The sequence below is a fragment of the Stenella coeruleoalba genome (assembly GCF_951394435.1).
Source record: "Stenella coeruleoalba genome assembly, chromosome: 3".
In the NCBI taxonomy this organism is placed as follows: domain Eukaryota; kingdom Metazoa; phylum Chordata; class Mammalia; order Artiodactyla; family Delphinidae; genus Stenella; species Stenella coeruleoalba.
This window is the reverse complement of record NC_137148.1, coordinates 138,161,006-138,185,466: the sequence shown is the minus strand read 5'-3', so window position 1 is coordinate 138,185,466 and position 24,461 is coordinate 138,161,006. Positions and strand designations below refer to the sequence as shown.

The window sequence follows — 24,461 nt, the reverse complement described above, 5'->3', positions numbered from 1 at the left end:
TCTGGGAGTGAAAACATCAAAATGCTAAAAATTATCCTGTGAGTGGTGAATTATGAATGATTGTTTAAAAATTAAATTTCTCTTTTCTGTTTCCTAAGCTTTCTGCAATGAGTGTGTATTACTCTTTAAAATTTGAAACACACATACAAACCAAAAGCAAACAAAAAGAAACAGTGAGGTGAAGCTTTCTTCAGAAAACACTTCACGATCAATTTCACAAGAAAACTTCAGTAAACAAGAAATGACACTCAGACATTGAGAGCATTACCTTTACAAATTAGCATATACACTTCCGTTTAGTTTTGGGCAAAATAAAAGACCCTGGAAGGATTTTTACGCAAATTCTTTCAGCCCTTGAGAAGTCTCAAGCCCATTGAACCTTGAGGCATTGATGTCAGGGTGTAGTCATCCTATGTTAATTTAGACCCATACTGATAGATAACTACTAAAATTAGGATCTTTCCTTTGCAGATGACACAATGACAGCCTAAGTGAATTTTGCTCCCTCTTGAGTTAAAGCTAGGAACAAGGTACCATCTGGTAGGTGTATGTACTCATGTCAGTACGTAAGAACTCATCATGTCCTTCTGAGAACAGTAAAGTGGCTGCAAAATCAAAAGTTCACATTTTGAACAGTGTTATTTCACAGGTCTGTTTACTTTATACCTAATGTTCTTCCTAATATTTTCAGGAATAAAGAACAATGGATTACAGAATATATTTCATAACACTGTAATCATGATGATAAATTTGAGCAAAAATCATACACATCTTGAAATATGAAATGGAGTTTCAATATGGGTGACCACACATATTCCCAAATATATTTAATTGACATTTTGTTACAGTAAGATGATGAAGGATGGCATATGACTTTTTAAATGATTTTCTATAGAAAAATAATTATTTTACATAGAAATAATTTAGATAGCATTTGACCATTTATATTTTTCTCTATATATGTTCATCTCTTATCTACTCCAAGCTTCTTTATGAATGTTAGAAATATCCTAACAAAATAATAGCAAACTAAAACCAACAACTTAAAATGAATAATAACGTTACAGGCACCACAGAAGGGGAAGGAGGTAGTTTAACTTTAGAAAATTAATGTATTAATTAAGAGATTAAAATAGAAAATCCCTTTACGTTGCTTCCAGGGATTTTCTGTTTTAATCTCTTAATAAATGTCCATTGACAGATGAATGGATAAAGAAGATGTGGTACATATTTACAATGGAATATTACTCAGCCATAAGAAGGAATGAAATTGTGCCATTTGCAGAGACAGGGATGGAGCTAGAGACTGTCATACAGAGTGAAATAAGTCAGAAAGAGAAAAATATCATATATTAATGCATGTGGAATCTAGAAAATGGTAGAGATGAACCTATTTGCAAAGCAGAAATAGAGACAAAGACGTAGAGAACAAATGTATGGACCCCAAGGCGGGAAACGGGGGAGCAGGGGTGGGATGAATTGGGAGATTGGGATTGACATATATACACTACTATGTATAAAATAGATAATTAATGAGAACCTACTGTATAGCACAGGAAACTCTACTCAATGCTTTATGGTGACGTAATTGGGAAGGAAATCAAAAAGGAAGGGATATATGTACACGTACAGCTGATTCACTTTGCTGTACAGCAGAAACTAATACAACATTGTAAAGCAACTATATTCCAATAAAAAAGAACAGAAAATCCCCTGATGTTGATAGATTTTTTTTAAAAGTTTGATAAAATTCGGTATATTTGTTTTTAATTTTTAAGTAGCAAACTAGGAAAGTCCTGATGAAATTTGTTTACAAAATTTCTATCAAGATTTCTACTAAATAGAATACATAGTTGCTACAGGCCAAAGCTCTGACTGTATCAACAAGATAAAGCCAAATGTACTACAAATATTGTGTATTTAAGCCACCAGAGGACAAATGCAGTGCAATAAAGACGGGGAAACAATGAGTACAAATAACATTTCAGAGAGGGGAGAATCTTTCTGAGGTGAGTGGATAACTGCCAGCTGGCCAACTGTTTTTCTTGCTGTCACTGTTGTTTTTCCCTTGGGAGATTTTGTTAATTCTGGGCTTAGGTTGAGGCTCTCATTTATCCCAGGAAGATGGCTTATATTGGTAACTGTAAAAGTTTCAGTGAGAGTACGCAGCTATGATAACAAACTGGAAAACTGTAGACTCTGAAATTCATGGCTGGTTTTCCCCAGGGGACATTTCCTGCATTTGGAGACTGCATGGGAGCCTGAGGATCTAGGACAAAAGCAGGGTGAAACCCCTGGAGTTCTCACTTTGCTTAGGAGACAAAGAACTAATGGAGGCCTGCCTCAGCTCCAGTATGTCTCCCTCTAAAGACATTGGCCAAATGTTGAAGCTTTCTAGGGCAAGAAGCTAAAAAGCTAAGTTCAAAACCCTGGAAGGGCTAAGTGGAGTCTCCTGGATTCTTTTAGTGCCAAAGAGACACAGATGGGCAAGCTCCCAATAAAAAGCCAGTGGGAATAGGAGTGAGTGACACTTGCTCAGAATAAGAATGATTATCACAGAATTCAGTATGGTGATTACCTCCAGGGATAGAAGGATGGTTTGAGTGAAGAAGGGAATCAGGGAATCTTCTAAGAAATTTTCAATATTATATTTTTGACAGTGGTTTAATGAGTTTTCACTCTTTAATTAAATATGAATTATGTAATTACATATTGACACATTTTTATGTGGTCAAAATGTCACAATAAAAAGTAAAGTTTAGGGCTTCCCTGGTGGCACAGTGGTTGAGAGTCCACCTGCCGAGGCAGGGGACACGGGTTCTTGCCCCGGTCCGGGAAGATCCCACATGCCGCGGAGCGGCTGGGCCCATGAGCCATGGCCGCTGAGCCTGTGCGTCCGGAGCCTGTGCTCCGCAACGGGAGAGGCCACAACAGTGAGAGGCCCATGTACCGCAAAAAAAAAAAAAAAAAAAAAAAAAAAAATCCCAAAAAACAAACAAACAAAAAAAAGTAAAGTTTAAACAAATACCATAGGTTACAATAAAAATCAGAAATAGCAATATAATCAACCTCAGGTCACCTATATAACAATCTTAGATAATTTGTAGGTAACATAAAATGATGCTAGAAATTCATGGGAATTCTTTCAATTTCACAGATAAAAATTTGAAATATTCACTTGGTTTGTGGTTTTGCAGTATTCTGGGGGTTTTTCCCCCAAATATGACTTTCAATGAAAAAGACAAATCAAGAACAATATTGTAAGATCACTTAATCATAAACTAGCAAAATAAATATAGAATAATCATTCAGAAGAACAGCTTCTCATTGTTATCAACCTGACCTTAACTTTTAAAAGTAGCCTAAGGTTACTTAGTATTGGCAAGTCTATTCATCTGCTTGAGCTGGCATTACAAAACACCATAAGCTGGGTGTATTTTTTCACAGTTCTGGAGGCTAGAAGGCCCAGATCAAAGTCCAGCAGGGTCAGTTTCTAGGGAGAACTCTCTTTCTTGCTTACAGAGTTCCACTTTGTCCTCACATGGCCTTTCTTTATAAGTGAGCTAGAAGAAAGTGAGCTTTCCTGTCTCTTCTAAGGACATTAATCCTATCATATCTGGGCTCCACCCTTATGACCTCATTTAACCTTAACTACTTTCTTGGAGGTCCCATGTACAAATATGGCCACACTATAGGTTAGGCCTTTTTTTTTTTTTTTTTTTTCCGCGGTACGCAGGCCTCTCACTGTTGTGGCCTCTCCCGTCGCGGAGCACAGGCTCCAGACGTGCAGACTCGGCGGCCATGGCTCACGGGCCCAGCCGCTCCACAGCACATGGGATCCTCCCGGACCGGGGCACGAACCCGTGTCCCCTGCATCGGCAGGCAGACTCTCAACCACTGAGCCACCAGGGAAGCCCTAGGTTAAGCTTTTAACATATGAATTTGGAAGGTACACAAAGCATTCAGTCTGTAACAGCAAGACATATATATATTTTTTTCTTTTTACAAAAAATGAATATATTGATAAAGATAAAGCATCTGTTTACATTTTATGATGATTGGTTGCATGTCTGTTCTGAGGGAAGATGGGTGATATTCATACTTCTTCTGGTTAAAGTTCACTATTGATTACGCATATTCTTCTCTTGCTTTTTGATAATGTATCTCCATAAATATATTAGGCAGAAACTTGGTTCACAGGAATTAAAAGTACTATAAAAAAGAAGTTGAAATTGGATCTCGTTATAGACCCATAGCTTAAACAATGGAATTGCAGGGTAATAGCGCCTGCCAGAGTCTGGGTTGTGAGGATTTGACAATCATTACTCCCTTCCCACAAGCAAATGCGTTGGTAGCTGTGAGGTCCTTGAACTTCCAGGAAATTGAAGATATCTACTTCCAAGCAGAGATTTAAAAACTGGAAGAGTAATATGTAGAAGTAAAGTGGGCAATTGTAGCTGATTAGGTATAGGGGTCGGGTGAAACTTTTTGTCCACTCTGTAGTAGAGTCCTGAAATTGCTTCCTCACTATAATTACAGTGAATCCAAGCAAAGTCTAACAGAGCATGGAGGCCTCTTCCCTGTCCAAAAACCTCAATATGAAGGTAGATGCTGAAGGAACCTAAAATTTTAGAGTTAATCTTTTCTTTTTTTTTGCAATTTCCGTCCTTCTTTTTATTGTTCAAGATTAATGGCAAGCAAGATTATCAATTTCACGCTGCAGTACTGTGCTTTTATTTCATATCTTGTGGTTTTGCTCAAAGTGAAGGGGGGAAAGAGAGGAAGGTGACTGTGACTTTACCCTATGAATGAAAAGTCAACACATTTTTTACAATCCTCTTTTCCCTTAAGCTTTCAATCATTTTGGAATTTCCAATTCAATCTTTAAACTATGAAAAATGCTTTAGGTAATTTGGGTAGCCCACCAAAACACTGACATTTTCAAATGATGTTTAAAAGGCTCTCTAACTTGAAACTTTAAAAATGAACCATCAATTTTCATCTCACTGTTGTTTCAGAACTGCAATTAAACCTGCCATATGTTAGCTAATCTGCAAATAATACATCTGTGATCATTTGTGGAATTTCCCTCCTCCACACTTCTATTCCAAGCTCCACATAAGCAAAGAAGTGCCTTGTGAGTTACAGTTACCACGCTTTCCTTCCAGGGGCTGAAGATTTTGAAGGCCTCCATGTAGCCATGCATTATCTGAATTTAGCATAAGAGGATTAGGTTCATGGAGGGGAAGGGAGACAGAGGGATGATAGAATTTTTATCACCTTCTCATCAACAGTCAAAACACTAGCCTTTATTAAGTATCTGCAATTCACTAAACAGCTCTGTTAGGAACCGTAAGTGTAATACGTGGTTTTAACCTAAAGAAATGTATCATACGATTGAAGAGACAATGTACAGACAAGCACACACAACCACAGATTGCAGCAAGTAATATATTCAGGGGAGAAAACTATGGATTCAAAGAGTTAGGAGAAAGGAAAAAGAATCACATCTTTGCAGCTCATCTTCTCTCCTTCTGGAAACTTCATTTTTCAAGATTCCACTTACTGTCACTTCATCTATACATACTTTTCTGCCCCCCACCCTTGGTCCTACCTGCACCCATAGACAGACAGAAATCATCCTTCTCTGTGTTCTCACAGCACTTAGCACAGATTGCCAAAACTTTCACTTTCTGAGCCCTTCCCTAAACCTTGTACGTGAAGAGGATTACAACTCCACCAAAGATGTTTTGTTGTGTTTCTCTTCCACAGTGTGTAGGAAAGTGTTGTCCCCTTTTTTTAGGTAAATGATTTTGGTCTTGAAGAATCTAGAGCAAAGGAGGATGGGAGAAGGATGAGAGGTCTTTGGACCAAGTTCAGGAGGGAATGCTTATCTCTGCACTTAGAGATTAAAAGGATATATTCACAAATTTTCTAGGCACTTATGAATCAGGCCATCTATAATGGCCTCCAGAACATGTCAGTTGTAAATCATGCTGCAAAACGGCAACAGTCATTAAAGACTAAATCATATGGGTTATGGCTCCATAACCACAGATCCACGGCTTCATGGACATGCAACACAACTATTTCACTTGTCGCAATACATTGAAATAATCTATTTCAATTTATTGTGCAGCAATATTTTGATATACAATAACTACTAGAGATGTCTTTCCCTATCAACTATCCTCCCTGCCCACGCTGCCCCTCTTTTTACATAGCTAGTCACATTAAAATAGATCAGAGTGATGAATCAAAGGTACAGGAAAAAGAAGTAAAAAAACAACAACAAAAACCATCAAAACAAAAATCAACCTCTTGAAACTTTCTGGAGAGAATTTAACCTTGAAAACAAAAGATTTAGTTTTTTGGGGTTTTTTTTTGTTTTTTTGCGGTACGTGGGCCTCTCACTGTTGTGGCCTTTCCCGTTGCGGAGCACAGGCTCTGGACACGCAGGCTCAGCGGCCACGGCTCACGGGCCCAGCCGCTCCGCGCGACATGTGGGATCTTCCCAGACTGGGGCACGAACCCGTGTCCCCTGCATTGGCAGGCGGACTCTCAACCACTGCGCCACTGGGAAGCCCCAAAAGATTTAGTTTTTATGAGCTTGCTAATTTAGAAATCAAAAGGGTAAGCTTTGAAAGGAGTTTATACTATAAAAAATATATTTGAAAGAAAATATAGACAATCAAATCTGCTCTCACCCTTAAAGCCTAGGAATCACACTCAATAAGGTTAGAGGGTTTTGTGGGACTCTATAAAAAGGTAACACACAGTGTGAAGGGACATGTAATGATTGACTGCCCCAGGAGCCAAAGGGTATCTGTGGCACACCCACAGACTCATCGTGAGCACCATCTAATGCCTATATGCAGGTTATAGTCCATTCAGAGCTGCTAGCCCAGGTTAACACGTTCAGCAGAAAGGAGGTGCAGTCTGCCATTCTCTGTCCAAATTATTCCTTGTAAACAAGGTCCTTCCTTTAGTCAATAGTGCAGAATGCTAAAAACATCAATGCAAACAAAGAAGCAGGCAAAAAAATAGTTATGAAAAACAAGGAGCAGAACTCTAGATGCTTAGAACAGGTGGTAGTTTGAGAGTAGAAACGCTCAGAGTGTACACATATGTTGGACTATAAGGGACTGCCTGAAATCTTTTCCTATATTCGTGGTTCTCAACCAGGATGACTTTGTCCTTTCCTTCTGGAGACGCTAGACCATGTCTAGAGATATTATGGGTTGGCACACCTTTGCAAGGGGGATGTACTATGGGCACCTAGTGGGGAGACGCCACAGCAATGCTGCTAAATATTCTACAATGCACAGAACAGCCTTTCTACAAGAATCAGTTATTCAATTATTTGGTCAAAGATGTCAATAGTGCTGAGGTTAAGAAACCATGCCCTAGAGCATGACTTGTAGTAAAACCAAAGTTTGTTATGCTTACCCTGTGTTAGACTATAACCTACTGGAGGGTGCCTAAGAAATCTTACCTTTGTCTAGATATTAAGGAGAAGTGGAAGAGAGGAATATTCTCTGTAAGTGGCAGAGAAAACTCCCAAGATGTTTCCTTTAAATTCTTCATAATAAAAACCACCATCATACTGTTTTCTTTTTATCAAAATATAAAATACCTATGAAGAGGTCTCCCTATATATTACAGTAAAATTATTTTTTCTGTGTAACAATTGATACCAAAACTTAATGGCTGAAAACAATAAAGATGTATTTTCTCACAGTTTCTGTGAGTCAGGAATCTGGGAGTAGTTTAGCTGTGCTCCTCGGACTTAAGGTCTCTCATGAGGTTGCAAAGAAGCTGTCAGACAGGTCTGCAAACTTAACTGGGGCTAAAGGATCCATTTCCAAAGTCATTCACATGATTTCCAGGCTTTAGTTTCTTACCGGATGTTGAACTGACAGCCTCAGTTCCTAGTCATACAAAATGAGTCTGTCTGTACTTAGCTCACAACATGGAAGTTGGCTTTCTCAGCAGAAGTGAGCCAAGGAGCAGAGAGGGAGGGGAAAAAAGGAAAGGGGCGGGGGAGAGATAGAGAGAGAGAGAGAAAACACAAGATAGAAACCACAGTCTTCTATAACCTAATATCAGAAGGGACATTATATCACTTCTGCACTGTGCTATTCATTAGAAGAGAAGAATTTCAGCTCACACTCAATGGGAGAAATACCCAAGGGTAAAAAGACCAGAAGGTAGAGATCACTGGGGAAACAGCACACCCCCTTTTATTGATTAGGATGCTAAAGATTAAATGAGGTTCAGTGATTTCATATCACTATGAAAGGTGGATCTGGTAGTTGAACCCAGGACTCCCAGGACTATAAGTAGATCTTTCTCTTTAAAAATAATTTATTGAAATCATTTGAGTATATTTATGACGTCATACATTTTATTATTTTAAATTTTTAACAATACTGTGATATATTTTCTACCTCCCTCCTTTAGTTAAGTTTAAATTCTGCCAAATAAAAAAATCATATTGATATCTGTCTCATGGAGTTTTGGGAAGAAATAAATTAAAACCACACATAAAGTTTGTAGCATAGATCACCAGACTGGCATGTTGTATATGCCTGACCAGTATTACCTGGTAGCTATTATAGGGCAAATTAACCACCTTATTTTTATTATATGTGAATCATACATTTTTCTAAGTCCTAAAAAATAAAGTATGCAAAGTTCTGCTCTATAAACTAGAAACTAAAGCATAGTATGGCAAAGCAAAATTCCCATGGCAAAATAGCTAGTGGGGGGGAAAACTGAGATTCAAACTCAGATCTGTCCAACTTCAAATTAATTGCTCATTTCAGTATGAAACTACATCTCATATATAGACCGACTTCTAAACTTCTCTATTATTAGCAGTAACTCCTAATCTAGCTATAATTGTAAATTCTTTAAGTCATTGCTTAATATGGCAAGAAAAAATACCAGTTATATAATACTTTATTATTTTCATGTCTGTTACAGGCAAAATAACAGATTTGTTCAGGTTAATAACTATTTATTAAGTACCTAATATGTCTTAGGTTCTGCACTAGTTTAGAAAATAAGTGAAAATTAAGATAAAATTTACAAATTTCCTAAATCTCCCAAATTTAAAAAGTCTGATGAATTCAAATATTGGTAGTTATAGCAAAAAATGGTAACCCGTTGCTGGGATTATAAATTAGCAAATTAACTTTGGACAGTAATTGGGTGTTATCTACTATAATGGAAATTATTGAATATCTGATTCTACTTTAGGTTCATAAACCAGATATTCATCTGCACATGTGGAAGGAGACATATGGAAAGATATTTACTGCAATATTATTTGCAGCAGAAAAAAAGGTAACACCCTAAAGTTCAATAAGAAGGTGAATGGTAATTATGGTGTATCTATGCTCTGGAATTGTATAAAGTTGTTACAGAGATGAGGGAGATTCATATCTATTTTTCCAGAAAGAATTATAAGGCACTGTGGAGAGAAAAATGTCTCAGAAACAGTGTGCTAATATTCAAACACACAGAGAAATTTATGTGTATTTCCCCCATTTTGCTAAAGAGGAAGCCATCTGCATAGAGAGCATAAAAAGCTTTCCAAGGCTCATGAAGATCCTTGAATACAAACCTAGAATCTATCTGCTACCTACAGACCATACTATAGACCATACTCTTGCCAGGAGATAGTCTTTTCCATTCACCTGATAAGGCTGCTTGGAACCCAAGAGTCTCCAATTTCTGGAGGGACCAGGCAGAGAGACAAGAAAAAGCTTTCAATTCTACCCACAGGTGTAGTTTACCAAATTGCTGTAAGTCATAATTAACTTGAGAGGAAGGGCTTCCCTATATCTGGAAAACACAGATCAAAACCAGTCATATTCCAGACAAAAACCATAAAAATTACAACCATATTCACCCATTCACTAGGTAACCAAGCCTTCTGTTAACTTTTTATGAAGCCATCAAGTTTTCCCATAGGATTCTTTAATTTCTTACCCAGTTCAGTGGTATGATCTGAAATTTATCACAGACCTGTACTTATCAAAAGGCCCTTCCTATGAATCTTTTTAAAGATGAAGCACTTTTACGAAAGCATCAGAGTGCAACAACAGTCTATAAATGACAAGAGAACTAAAAAGGCAGTTAAACACCTGATTACAACGTAATCGATAAAGCAACTTGGTTACAATAACTAGAATTCTGACTGATTATAATCAGAACCCTTAAAAACTTTAATATCTGGTAAAAACCAAGAAGCAAGTAACTGTGAATGTTTGTCGTATCAGCATTTCTTGAGCGGAAATCTTATGCTTTAGTCTTTCTCTCCTAAGAAGGCAAAGGTAGGCAAACAGACCCACGCAGCAATTAACGTTACAAGATTTTATCCCATTTGAAATGACCCGGATGGTCAATGAATTCTCTTCATTTAACTTACTTTCACGTAACCAAAATCTAGAGAGGCTACTTTAGATAGACATTCCCAAAACATAATTATTCCTATAGAGTTTACCTACAAGCTCTTACCTCATTTACATTTACTTATAGTTTTATCATATCAAGTTACTTTCCTTGCTGACCAATTTGCAACAGACATAATAAGGTCTTATTTGACTTTTAGTAAACCTAGGTACAACAGAAGTATCATACTTAATACTGATGACTCTAAATTAATCAGACCAACAAGCTTATGTACCTTCAATACCAGCTATCAATTCAGTACTGCTATTTCCCAGATTACATGAACCTGAAATTCATTTGGGACAGAGCCCACATGATCATTTACATCTCAAAGTCACAAGAAGAAGAGAAATACCAATTCCTTCTAGAAAGTTAACTTCCTCTAAGGGCATATGCAAAAAAAACCCAATTTTGTAATATCAAAAGAGCCCCATCTTGGACATTTTCAGGGATTTTTTTTTTTTTTTTTCAGTTTCTAAATAGCCAATTCAGTTTCAACAGCTAACAGTAATAGACAATAATACAAATCATTCACTCACATTCACATGCCTCACTTTCAGAGGAACCAGAAGCAGCATTCAAGCAAAGCTTCGCCTCGCTGTCAGCTCTGCCTCTGTGGCCTTTCTTAATGCAAAAAGCAACAGGCAGCCCACAGCTGCGGCCACTTCTTTCTTCCCCTACTGGAAAGACGGCCAATATCTCCCCAACAGCCATAGGGGCGTCTGTGAGTTCTGCCTACTCCCTTGGCGGACCCTGTCCATCAAGGACAGCCACCACAGGGCCCACATTAGTGGACAGCCACCCAGGGTTTCCTCTGCAATTTGGGGGATCACCCCTGGAACTTTCAGGACATTCATGGACGGCCCCCCCTGGGGTTACCACCTGGAACTTTCAGGCCCCACAACTTTCCATCCCTGCCCATCCCGGTCCTTACATCGCGGCGCTTACGGGAGTCTCCTCGGCCTCCTGGCCTGCTCCGCCAATTGCTGGGCTGCACCCCGCAGGCCTACAAGGCCTGTACTTGCCCAGCTTCAAGACCCAGGAAAGAGCCCGGAGTCAGCAACAGAGACATCAGTGGTTTAATGGAAGGGGGAGCTTACCTGTCCGAAGCAAGGTCCTGGAGCGACACCCCAATGTGTGCAGCAGAGGCAGGCAGGACGTGACCGCAGTCTTCACTCCTGGGAGGAGGGGAGGTTACCAGTTATAGGGGGAATTGATGTCAGGTGGGCTCATCCGTTACCCGGGAAACTAGCAGAGGGGCACGCCCCTCACCACCACTTTGATACGCTATCAGGTGGAGATGTTCTGATCTGAAGGTTAGGACAATCACCACCTGGGGCAGGGGCAAGTATGTAGGGAGGTCAGTCATGTGAGTAGGGTGCAGGTGAAGCAGGCACTGGCTGAGCAGGGGATGTACCGAGAGCAAGAGAACACCCATCTTGGGTGACCTGTTTATATAATACTCCTGGACCAGGAAGAATGAGTTACTAGACATGAAGAGAACCACAGAGATTGTCACATATATACCTAAGGGCCTGAGAGGGACTGTGAAGGTAGTAAGAGGGACTCCCCTTGGCTTTTCCTCTTCCCCGCCACTACTGCCCCTTCCTACTTTAACAGAGCAGCTGTAAATTGTTGTGGGTTTTCATGTGAGAGTTTGATGGGAAAAATTTTTAAAGTGTTTTATGGAAACACCCGTGTGAATCCAAATACCTCAGATTAAAAATAAGGAAACTGGGCTTCCCTGGTGGCGCAGTGGTTGAGAGTCCGCCTGCCGATGCAGGGGACATGGGTTCGTGCCCCGGTCCGGGAGGATCCCACACGCCGCAGAGCGGCTGGGCCCGTGAGCCATGGCCGCTGAGCCTGCGCGTCCGGAGCCTGTGCTCCGCAACGGGAGAGGCCACAACAGTGAGAGGCCCGCGTACCGCAAAAAATAAAAAATAAAAAATAAGGAAACTGAAACCCAGAGAGGCAACCTAGGTTGCCCAGAGTCAGAAAGCAAAGAACCGTAAATCAGAGCTCCGTCCTCCAAGTCCAGAGTGCCTTCTAGGTCACCACGCTGCCTCTATGTATTCTTAGATCTTAACCTGGGTGCCTCTGAACTATGAGAAAAAGTTCCTACTGGAAAAGGCCGCATGCAGGAAATTATCTTAGGGAGGCACCAAAGACCAAACAAATGGCAGTTGGGCCAAAAGAGGGAAACTAAAGCTGCAGATGGATAAGAAAGCGTGAGGAGAATTGCTTCAAAGCATTTTTGCTTTCAACATACGTTTTCAGAGGTTCTGCTTTTCTCCTGGAGCTGGAATAAATTTTCAAAGGGGACTAATTGCACTTTCTTAGGGGAAAAAAAGAGTAATTGCTTCGCAGTTTAATTGAATGAGGATAGATTAGTTTCCGCCGATGGTTTGTCTCCTTTTAGTAGTGGAGACTCGCTGAAAAAGAACAGCGGATGAGCAGAGGAAACCAGCTCTTAGGGCCCAGACTGATGGGCACCCAGAATATAAACACTGGTCTCATTTTCTCTGTTGAAATTCTGGGGCATATTTGTCTTCTTTCATTCACCCTTCATCATTAGTTCCTGTAGCCTTCACAAGTCACCAAATAGCTCCTAACCCGGAAATACTTTTTCATGATGTTGTATGAAAATATTGGACTAGAAAACAGGACACCTGCCTTAAATAAGCTGGGGAAAATCCCTTTTAACCTCACAGTGTCTCCTTTTTGCCATCTATAATGATAACTAAAGAAAATGAATTCATTCCAAGAGTATGTGTTGATTAGTATTTAGGGAGTAACAAATCTCTCACGCTGCATATTTCCTTCCATATGAAAGGAGATCACTTCATGTACCTATCGGCTTCTCTCTGCCTCTGTACATACTGATCCTCTGGGAAGACAGTGGCCTTATCTGATTAGCTCCTTCCTTTTTTCATTGTAAGCTAGGAATCTGATCTGATTTTCCAGGGGTATATTTTTTTGCATCAGGCCAGTCTGGTATTGCCTGAGATACAGAAGGAGAGTCAACTAATTCTCCAGTTAGTTGACCCATTTGGTTCTCATCCTAGCTTACAGCCAGTAATGTAGATAATGCTTTCACCCTCATCTACCACTCTGGTTCCTTCTCTCTCTCTGTTTTCCTGGAACACATATGGAAAAGATGTGGCCTCTCAGAGAATGTGACACCTTCAATGTGTCAGCTACTCAGCTAGATCTGGGTTGCAGTGGTGACATGGACAGAGAAAGACTCTTCAAATGGAGCTTGCAGTCTAGTGGAAGAGACATAACATAAAAAGGAATAAACACATCTCTAAGATAATCATTTTATAATAATCTTATGAGACAGAGTAATTACCTGAGGGGGGTTACTTCAATTGGGTAGTAGTTACTTCAATGTATGAACTGGGTCTGAATAGAGAGAAATAGGCAGGTGTGTGAAAATTTGGGAAAAGAACATTTAAGGCAATAGGAAGAGCAAGTGAAGAAGATCTTAGCATGTGCAAGGAACAGGGAAAAAAATGCTAATATAACTGGAGAAAGTGATAGATGGGGAAAATGTAGGGATATTAGAACAAAGTGATAGGTAGAAACGTATCTGTTCAAGTTAAAGTAATGCAAGAAACACTATTGGATAAAATATCACAGGCATGCTACTTTTTTTTTTTAGGTGAGTGTAGGGAATAGATATTCAGATCTTAAAGTGAAGTTTGAAAGTTTAGAAGAACAAGGAGTTTGATTACTGAAAGATTTAAATGGATATTTTCTTTGTTTTTTTACTTATTTTTTTCATGCCCAACCCTCATTCTCCATTCTCCATTTTCATTTTCAGATCTTCCTATGAACAAGCACAGAAATGAGGCTGTCTGTGACAATTTTGTTATCTCACTCTGTAACACGCACACACAGACATACAGAAACACACACACACAGTCTGAGAGAGAAAAAAGAACCTATTGGAAGTTTTCAAGAGATAAGTGACTGACAGCTGGAAGTTACAACATCTGGGTTGTTTTAAGGCTATCTCTGCCCTTAATTGTGGACTGACACAAGCCCCCTTGATCTGTTTCTTCATTTAGTAACAGAAGAATCTCAACAATTCCTTTCTCTCAGCTACCCAAAGGACTTAAATCCTTTCACTTCTATCTCTGAAACATTTTTAAAATTATCTCTCTCTTTCATCCCCATGTTAACTAGACAGAATCATTCTGATCTTCCTCTTTTTTTTTCTATACCATTTGCCTCTTCTTCAACTTTCACAATTTATAGAAGTTGAATAATAATGCAACAAAGAAAGCAGAGGGCAAAGAGAAACGATGAAAAGCAAGATTAAAGTACGCAGCTCATTTATCTAACGAATAGCACAAAGCTCCTTTGAATTTATTCATTCTAGTAACAGCAGGTTGAGAAAGGTGGAGTAAACACACTTAATTCTGCAGTGTTGACATTGAGTAGGAGCCAGGGCATTGAGCTATTTAAAAAAGCAGACCGTACATGGATGGCATAAGAAATATTTTGTGTGGCCCACACAGTTGTTTTTTTTTTTAATAGATTAGATGCTCAGATTTAAATTAGAGGAAATTTCACACAACATTCAAATATTCAGCCTCTTTTTAATATTTGGAAGGTCTGGCATATATGGCCTACATTTTTGTACCACAGCAATTATCTGACACTAGTAGAAGCTGTTCCCTCTGGAGAAGATATGAATACTTGTGACTTTGTTCATCTCTACCTTGCTTACTTCATGAATTTATATTGCCTGCCTCACTTCTATAGACAGTGGAATTTATGTCTCAAGACTTAAGCCAAGGAAATGCAGGCTGATGTCCCTAAAATAGCAAGGGACTTAGATTAGGCAGACATGGCTCTGTGTACTTGGTCTTTACTTGTCCTGTGGTCATGCACAAATCCCAGATCAGCTTCAGTTTCCTCATTTGCAATATGAAAATGATAATATTTACCTCACAAGGCTGATATGCAAATGAAGTGTTTCAAATTATTTGAAAGCACAGTGAAAAACAATTTAGAGCTTTCTCATCAAATAGTTATTGCTGAAGAAGATTCGACAGGAATTGTAGGAGCAGTGCCGTAGTAAGAACTAGCGTAAGAACAGCAGTGTATGGGCATCTATTTTGGAATGTTCCAGGCATCCATACAATCGTCTATTAATAGCATGTTGATTTTTTTAAACATCTTTATTGGAGTATAATTGCTTTACAATGGTGTGTTAGTTTCTGCTGTATAACAAAGTGAATCAGCTATACGTATACATATGTCCCCATATCCCCTCCCTTTTGTGTCTCCCTCCCATCCTCCCTATCCCACCCCTCCAGGCGGTCACAAAGCACCGAGCTGATCTCCCTGTGCTATGCGGCTGCTTCCCACTAGCTATCTGTTTTATATTTGGTAGTGTATGTATGTCCATGCCACTCTCTCACTTCGTCCCAGCCTAACCTTCCCCCTTCCTTGTTCCTTGTGTCCTCAAGTCCATTCTCTACATCTGTGTCTTTATTCCTGTCCTGATCCTAGATTCATTAGAACCTTTTTTCTTTTTTTAGATTCCATATGTATGTGTTAGAATACGGTATTTGTTTTTCTCTTTCTGACTTACTTCACTCTGTATGACAGTCTCTAGGTCCATCCACCTCACTACAAATAACTCAATTTCATTTCTTTTATGGCTGAGTAATATTCCATTGTATATATGTGCCACATATTCTTTATCCATTCCTCTGTCGATGGACACTTAGGTTGCTTCCATGTCCTGGCTATTGTACATAGAGCTGCAATGAACATTGTGGTACACAGCATGTTGATTTTTTTTCCACTGGAGAACCAACCCTTCCATAATAACAATCCATTTGATTTGGTTCTGGTGGTATGGAATTCACCTCTGGCTTTAGGAGTAGTTGTGTGACTCAGACAGGACTAATTTAAAGCATTGCAACTGTCTCCCTCTGTCCTCCCTCATACATGGATAGTGATTAGTTCAGGTGTGGGCATTAGCCAAGCCAGAACTAGTGATATAGTTGGGCTAGTCATGGGCTTTTACTGAGATAATTAAAGGAGTATTTTTCTCATGACTTTGGGCTGTCAGGAGCCACCTAGTGGACAGAGTTTGAAAGAAAGCATATATAACAGTCAAGGAAAACTGGCTGAAAAAAAAATGGATAGATAAGAAGCAAAAAGAGAAAAAAGACTTCATGATATTGTTTGAAGAAGGATTAAGTTGTTTCTGAATCTAGCCCTTCACTTTCCAGTAAAATTATTCTCCCCCAATGCCGCTTGGTTTGATGAATATATTCAAAATTTGTTTCTGCTAATTGTAAATAACACACCATTATTAATCTTTATTGATATCTATTTATCAATCAACTACCTATCGCCTCCAGAAATAGTCTTTTCAACATCATTGTTTTTTTGTTTTTTGTTTTTTTTTAAGAAGATGTTGGCGGTAGGAGTTTATTAATTAATTTATTTATTTTTACTGTGTTAGGTCTTCGTTTCTGTGCAAGGGCTTTCTCTAGTTGTAGCAAGTGGGAGCCACTCCTCATTGCGGTGTGCGGGCCTCTCACTATCGCGGCCTCTCTTGTTGCGGAGCACAGGCTCCAGACACGCAGGCTCAGTAGTTGTGGCTCACGGGCCTAGTTGCTCCGTGGCATGTGGGATCCTCCCAGACCAGGGCTCGAACCTGTGTCCCCTGCATTGGCAGGCAGATTCTCAACCACTGCACCACCAGGGAAGCCCAACATCATTGTTTATTAAATGGGATCACTTGGAAAGAACCCACATTTCATTTATTTCTCAATGTTTTGTATCTCCTTTTTCCCAAGTTAAGAAATAGAATTTTCACTTTAGTATTCAATTTCATTTTAGACAAGATCGGGCGCATTCAGGGTGGTATGGCCATAGACTGGGATGAAGTGAGAGAGTAGCATTGACATATATACACTACCAAATGTAAAATGGATGGCTAGTGGGAAGCTGCTGCATAGCCCATGGAGATCAGCTCAGTGCTTTGTGATGACCTAGAGGGGTGGGATAGGGAGCGTGGGAGGGAGACTCAAGAGAGAGGGAATATGGGGATATATGTATGCATATAGCTGATTCACTTTGTTGTACAACAGAAACTAACACAACATTGTAAAGAAATTATACTCCAATAAAGATAGTTTTAAAAAGCTGAAAAAAATTTAATTTTAGCATTTATCTAAACTATTGGGGGAGGGAGGGAGCAAATAATAGATATTAAATAGTCTAGGTCCTTCTAGGAACTTTCAGTGTCTTTGATTCAGAGAACAACATATAAGGTCAAGAATCTTTGAGGACACAGTCTTCGCCACCTCAATGTCAGTGAATTGCGTTACCAGTCAGCCCAGTTTTTGAACAGCTGGGAAAATTTCAATATAAGCTCTACATTTGATGGTATGGAATTATTAATACTATGAGATATAGTAACAGTATGTTCATTAATAGACAAGAATCTTAATTCTTAGGTGGTGCACGTTGGAGTATTTAAAGATGAAGTGTCATAAAGTGTGCAAATTCTTTAATTTTTTAAAAAAATATATAGATATGCACTGATAATAGCATCTTTTGTTTTGGGAAATTACTTCTCCATCATGGTCAATTCTTATGTTCAGTTTTCCAGATCCAGAAGCGCTAGACTCCGACCTGACTGTATATTCTCATCCCCTTGTCCACAGTGATCGGTTCAGGATGGGCCTGAGACTAGAGATCAGTGAGACACATTCTCTGGACTTTGGCTTGCTAAACTTTGAGTCTATGAGTCAGGAGATGTCAACAACAATTTCACCAGTTTATAATGAGGGCCTCTATGAAAATGAAGCCAACACAGAAAAAAATAATAAAGAAATAGAAACTGATGACTGATAAAACTATTTGATTCCTTGGATCCAGCCATGCCCAGTATCTGCCCTGAATCTTTCATTATACAAGCCAATAAATTCATGTTTTTATTTCATCTAATTTGAGTTGTATATTTCCATTTGTAGGTGGAGTACTTCCTACCAATAGACTACAACATCAACACTTTATATAGCCTTTAGTTTTATAGTCCATTATATTATTCATGAATGACTCACACCAATTAGGCTTCTCTAATTCATCCCAAAATGCAAGTTCTTTAACAGCAGAGGCGATCCATGCCTTATACCCCTAAAATATCTCCCATTGGACCTTTATATATTATTATATAGTAGATACTAAATATATGATGGCTGCTAATACTTATTTGTTGATTGATGAGGAATAATTGTGAATGGTTGCTCTTTGTTAAACACATTTGATCATGAACTAGTGACACAAGAGGAGAAAGCTGCCCCCAGGTTGGGGGGCAGGGGGAGTTAAATACTTTCTATCTTCACCAGTATTATTCAGAAGTCCAATTTGGCTTATTTTATATTTTTTTGTAGTCAAGAAGCACTAACATTCATAATAATTGCCTAAGAATAAAAGTGATACTGATAATACCTAGCTAATGTTAACTGAATACTTTCTATATGCCGGATACTCTGAAGGCTACTTCAAGTGTATCATCATCTAATTTTATCGTATAACAACCCTAGGAGGTATTTAACTTAGTATTGTTCTCATTTTACAGAAGAGGAACTTGGAGATGCTCATGATTAAAGGTTTTTCCTAGTGTCTCATAACGGTGGTGCTAGGACTCAAACCCACGTAGATTCCAAAGACTGTGCTTTGAAGTAAGTCCATAAATATTTTCACAAGAGAACAGGAGTTAAATCACCAAAGATTTATATTTTATCAGGTAAGGAAGATGTACCTTTAAGTCAAATCATTCCAAATGCTCTTTCCTTTCTGATAAAAATCTAACCAGCACTTTTTGCACAGTCTAGTAATAGAGGAATACTTGAACCCATTTTTTATCTGTACAGATTTACTAGGAAAAACTCTAAATAAAACAAGATCTCTCTGGCTTTATATGAGAAGACATAGTTTTTCAGAAAAGAGTGTCTTGGTAAAATTATCCAGACAGCAACTGTTCTTCATGTCTTGAGAGCACCACATTGGCCTCATGTCCTTTACAGGACATGAACTTATACAGAGTGAGAGTTCATTAGTTTTCTGATGAATTAGAAACATCTGTGAGTCTGATAGATTGCTCATTTAGAAAGGACAAAGTAAAATACTATTAATTCTTTATCAAGGAAAAAGAAATAACAACATTTCCAGGAAAACTGATATATTTATCCAGCTAACTGAAGGTTTATATTCACTAAATGTATTGGAAGCTATTCTTTATGTGAGATTTAATTTATGCCACTGTGATTGGCTTTTTAGAAATAAGTAAACATTTTGTTTCACTTATTAACATCTAAGTATACATTCTCTTTTAGGGGAATTTAGTTCAGTTTTCTACTACAATACATATCAGTTACTTAACCTTGAAGAATGAATATATGATATAATGACTATATAAAAATCAACAATGTTTTAAAATTAAAACTAAAAAGAATGAAAATAAAGAGATTTCTAAACCCAGGAAAGTTTACTCTGAAATATTTTAAGAATTAAATCTTATTTTCCTTCAACTTCTTTAAAGAACAGTTGGTTCTTGAAACAGAAAAGTAAAAAGATGGCCTAAAACCTTTTTCAACTTTAAAAGGTCAATATTGATTATATGGAGTTATTTTTAGCTGTGCTTTGTAATATCTTTAGCGATCAAGAAGACAGAAGATTTATGCTTTTACTCTTTCCTTAGATGATATAAAGATCAAGACCTGGTATTAGATTTTTATTATTCATTATGGTATAATATATATTTATAAAGTTTCTTTTCTAACAATTATTCATAATGAAAATAATTTCCAGAGCCCATATAAAAGAGTCAAGATGAAAAATATTAGAAGAGAAGGATCTATAATCTGTTTAACTTGTTACCATAAATTGACTTTGGTGGTAATACCAAAGCAAATAATTTCTTAATAAAGATTACACAGATTATGGATTCTTTAAGTATGTAATTAAACCTATTTCATAGTCTAAGGTCTGAGTGACAAAGCTATACTCTGGTACAATGTAAGACAGTCAACATTTTATTAAGGATAAAGGCCATAGCAAATCTGATTAAAGGAGGCTTTTAAAACATTGATTTTAAAACTTTATAGGGCATGAAACAAATGCCAAAAGAAGATGAGTCCTGTTCCTGTGAGCCTTGGATAAAAGGATTATGACTTATATGCCACCTGTATTTCTTTTTTGTTTTATAATTGGAGTATGGTTGCTTTGCCACCTGTACTTCTGATTTGGTAGGTATTTATGAATATGAAGAACGATATTATTTCTTTACAAAGAATATGCATTAAAAAGAGATCTGTGCTCTTTCAAAAAAGTTTGTGGATATCTTCATGAGATGACTATGCTCCAGATTCATTATCTCCATTGTGAATATGAGAAAACCTAACTGGAGGACTAATGGGCAAGGGTGTGGGTCAGATATCCAGGCTAAGAATATGTATACGAGAGCAGGCCTGGGAATTGTCCAGAAGCAAACCAGACAAAACACTGAATCCAATCAGTGGAAAATGATTTTATTTGAATCTTGCAGGGTTTAAATTATTTCAGTCTCTAGGTACACATTTTCTTTTAGTTAAAATGAAACCTAATAGAGCTGGAATCAAAATAGCGAAAGAAATTGATTAAAGTACTTATTTTATAGAATTATTTACCTTTATATTAATAGCTGAATCCTTTAATATCATAATATTAGACTCATAAGTAAACTAAATTTACACACAAAAAAAGTATACACAAATTTTCAGAACCAAGTCTATTACCTAATTAATAGCTGCTAGTAGTGAGCAATGCATATGAGGAAGTCTCTGTTTCAGCACATAACAGGCATTAAATTATACAGTTATCACCGAGTAAAGTGGATACTATTATTTCTCCAACTTATTAAACTAGGCACAGTGAGATTGAGAAACTTAACCAGATATTCCCCTCATAAGTGGCAGGAGTGAGTCTAGCACCCAGACTTGTTCCAGAGCCTATGTTCTTAACCATGACACTTCACTGTCTCTCTCAAAAATGGAAACACTCATTTTTTTTTTTTTTTTTTAACATTTAAGAGAGTTGCTTCTACCTAGCTGGTATTTGCTAGGAACAAAAATGTGTCATAGTGACCCTTGTAGAATACAAAGAAATTTCATCTTCTCAGGATGACTGTGAAAGTCCAAATTATCTAGATATTTACCATTCCATTCTCTAAATCTCTAATACTTTATGTCCAAAACATCATCATATCTCACCTGGAGAACCTCTTGCAAAATACCTCCAACTGACATTTGCTTTCAATTTCGCTCTCAGATAATCTATTATCCACACAGCAGTTAAGAAGGAGGTCTTTTAAAATGTAATTTATATTATGTCATCCCAAGTTTAAAGTTGTCAATGGCTTTTCACTGCACCTTTTACAAGATCTGAGTCAGTTCCCTTTTCCAACACCACCCCATGCCATGTTATTCCTCATTCAACATTGTCCTGGAATACTGGCCTTCTTTCTTTTCCTCAAAGATTCCAAGGCCTCCTCATCCTCCAACTTACTGCTCTTCTTTCTGCCTGAAACATTGTTACATTCAAACTAACCCACTTGTCCAACTGATAATCATATTCAAATCCACAAATGACTAGCTCTTTTTCATCTTTCCAATCTAAACTTAGATACTGTCTCCTCAAAGAGGGCTTCCTTGTTTTTCACTATCACAGTCTATGCACAGTTCATCAAATCAGCAGATGTTTTCACAAAGTGGGGGTCCACGAGCATCTAACATATGGGCCACATAGAGTGGATGGCCAACTCAGGATTTCCCTCGAGGTAGCCCCTTTCCCAAGACTCATTTCTCCAGTCTCCTGGATGGCTTGCCATTTGTTGGTTTGCAATGTTGGTAATTGCTGGGTATAATCGAAAACTATACACGGAGGGCAAGGAGAGACTGAGACAACTCCAGATTGGTAGGTAGCTGTTTGAATAGGCATATGAGGCAACCACAAGCTGAGTGTATCTCCACACCCTTCTGCCAGAATCGTAAAAGTCTGTATATTGGGTGGCCAAAAGCTTCGTTTGTTTTTTCCATAAGATGGCTCTAGTAGCACTTAGTTGTCTTTAACTTCATTCAAAACAATTTTGTTAGATTGTATGTGACAGCTGTCATATCAGCGTGCATTTAAAAAAAGACTTATCAAAATTGGTGAATTTTTGTGTAGTCATTTTAATATTGAAAATGGAAGAAAAAAAGCAACATTTTCAGCATATTATGCTTTATTATTTCAAGAAAGGTAAAAACACAACTGAAACGCAAAAACAGTTTTGTGCAGTGTGTGGAGAAGGTGCTGTGACCAATCAAACATGTCAAAAGTGATTTGCGAAGTTTCGTGCTGGTGATTCCTCACTGGACAATGTTCCACGGTCGGGTAGACCAGTTGAAGTTGATAGCGATCAAATGGAAACAATAATTGAGAACAACCAACGTTATACCACACGGGAGATAGCCGACATACTCAAAGTATCCAAATCAAGTGCTGAAATCATTTGCCCCAGCTTGGTTATGTGAATCATTTTGATGTTTGGGTTCCACATAAGTTAAGCGAAAAAAACCTTCTTGACCGTATTTCCGCATGCAATTCTCTACTGAAACGTAATGAAAACGTTCTGTTTTTAAAAGAAATTGTGACAGATGATGAAAAGTGGATACTGTACAAAAAGTGGAATGGAAGAGATCGTGGGGCAAGCGAAATGAACCACAACCAACCACACCAAAGGCTGGTCTTCATCCAACGAATGTGATGTTGTGTAGGATTGGGAGGGAGTCCTAGTATGAGCTCCTTCAGGAAAACCAAACGATTAATTCCAACAAGTACTACTCCCAATTAGACCACCTGAAAGCAGCACTTGATGAAAAGCATCTAGAATTAGTCAACAGAAAACACATAATCTTCCATCAGGATAACACAAGACCATATGTTTCTTTGATGACCAGGCAAAAACTGTTACAGCTTGGCTGGAAGTTCTGATTCATCCACCATATTCGCCAGACATTGCAACTTCGGATTTCCATTTATTTCAGTCTTTACAAAATTCTCTTAATGGGAAAAATTTCAATTCCCTGGAAGACTGTAAAAGGCACCTGGAACAGTTCTTTGCTCAAAAAGATAAAATGTTTGGGGAAGATGGAATTACGAAGTTGCCTGAGAAATGGCAGAAGGTAGTGGAACAAAGGGTGAATATGTTGTTCAATAAAGTTCTTGGAGAAAATGAAAAATGCATCTTTTACTTTTACTTAAAAAACCAAAGGCACTTTTTGGCCCACCCAATAGAAAATTTAACAGAGTTCAGTCATGTACACAGTTCAGATGGCCTCAACAAGACCTTACTCTCTCAAGGCTATGTCCTTGAAACAGCTCCTAGTGTGGGAATGGTGTACAGAACGTACATTCTGAGGACAGGGAAGGGGATGAGGGGCCTTCAACTGCTTAGGTCCAGCTCATGGATCGACTGGCAGTCACATCCTCTGGATGATCTCCTCCAACACAGTAGCACTCCCAGACATTTTTATCAGAAAAGTGAAAACTTCTGTCCACTCAAAAACCTATATAAGATTGTCATAGCAACTTTATGGAATAGTAAAAACATGGAAATGACCAAAATGCCTTCAGCAGGTGAGTATTTAAACAAACTGCACTACATCCATTACTTGGAATATTATTCAGCAAGAAAAGGAACAAATTATTTCACTCATGATGACTGAGAGAAAGATAAAATACTCTATGATTTCATTTATATAATGTTTTCCATATTCTGAAATTATATAGAGGAAAATAGATTAGTGGTTACTATAGTTTAGGGATAGTTAAGTGGAGGAGTTGGGTGTGACCATAAAATGGTACTACCAGGGAGATCTCTGTGGTGCTCAAAGAGTTCCATATCTTAATTTTGGTGGCAGTTACACAAAATACACATG

The 24,461-nt window shown here is 38.2% G+C and overlaps 1 protein-coding gene across 1 annotated transcript in view; it reads right to left on the bottom strand.

Annotated features, from left to right (window-relative positions):
- The window catches only part of GABRG2 (gamma-aminobutyric acid type A receptor subunit gamma2), a 209,584-nt gene that overhangs the window by 157,595 nt on the left and 27,528 nt on the right, over positions 1-24,461 (bottom strand). The window contains exon 2 of the mRNA XM_079916850.1: positions 11,562-11,639. The gene's annotated coding sequence lies outside the window, so the exon portion shown is untranslated. The remainder of the gene's footprint in view (positions 1-11,561; positions 11,640-24,461) is intronic.